The sequence below is a fragment of the Chrysochloris asiatica genome, unplaced genomic scaffold (assembly GCF_000296735.1).
Source record: "Chrysochloris asiatica unplaced genomic scaffold, ChrAsi1.0 scaffold00032, whole genome shotgun sequence".
NCBI lineage: Eukaryota > Metazoa > Chordata > Mammalia > Afrosoricida > Chrysochloridae > Chrysochloris > Chrysochloris asiatica.
The window spans coordinates 72,702-73,987 of record NW_006408550.1 but is presented as its reverse complement, the minus strand read 5'-3'; positions in this window follow the sequence as shown (position 1 = coordinate 73,987).

The following is a 1,286-nucleotide window of genomic DNA, read 5'->3' as shown; positions in this document are numbered from 1 at the left end:
GGCATGAAATGGCTGGTTTACAAATTTTCATGAGTGTGCTTAGTTTCAGATTGAGGCGGGTAAAGTAGTAACTCCACTGAATAGTTTTCCTCTTCTCCAGATGGATCTGGTGGAAGGGAATCGGGAATGATATCAGAATAATTTTATGATTCAATTGTGAGTAATTGTTTGCAGGAGTAATTGTGATGGTCACAACTGTAATTGTAGAAAATGTGTAACTAAAAGGGGGAGTAATGAATCTTTTACTTTGGGAACAGATGATTACAGGACCATCAAGAAAGAAGAGCATGAGTGGAGCATGAGATCCGATCTAGAAAAGCGGCAACAGCAGAGATGGGGGTGGGGTGGGGGGGAGCAGAGGCTATTGCATGGAAAGATAAAATAGCTGTGAGCTCTAGACCCATGGACAGAATAAGGCTGTGTGCATGCTGGCAGGAAGCTGGCTTACAGAATATGCCCTTAGGACATTTAAATTAATATAGAGATTTTTTTTTCCCTATGTGTACATCAAATATTTTTGCTTTCTTCATTTGTGAAATATAAGGTGTGAAAGGGAAGCCAAAGGGAGAAAGAAGGATAAGTGTTGTTGCAGGGAGGGGATTATAGTCATTGAGATGAAAAAAGCATGTAATTTGTTGAATGTAAATCTGATGATCTTGTCTGTTAACTTTCACTCAATTCAAAATAAAAAGTAAAAATAAAAAGAAAGAAAGCTTCAGGGACATAGCTCAATCCAGAACACAGTCCATCTAAACATGTAATTTAGAGGAGGAAATAAATTCTAGCAAGTGCATCATTCCCTTCCTCTGGAGAGAGAGAAGCTGCTTAAAACCATGCTGTTATGCATCTTAAGGTGTCTATGGCCAGATGTATCAGGGCTGATTCTGAAAATTCAGACTCCCAGGTCTCTCCATTCCTGCTGAGTCAGAATGGTGTCTGGAACCTTGGACCAACGACTCTGCATTTTATCCAAGCACTCTGATGATTCTCTGCATCATTTAAACTGTGAGTACTCTTGCTGCCAGATGGTAGTTACCAACTGAAAAGAGGGGTCATGTTTGACTAGAGTGGTGATGTGGAGAGACATTTCCTAGACGAAGAAAATATGAATTCGGGATGTAGCTGGATTTAGTTAAATGGTGGAAAAGAGATGCTGGCAACTCAGAGTCATGAAGGGCACAGCGTCAAAGAAGAAATGACAGCCTCAGTTTTGTGAATCTGGACCCTGAGGTTCCTGAAGACGTGCTGGTGGGCCAACTGAGCACGCTGTTTTCCTTCTACATGGC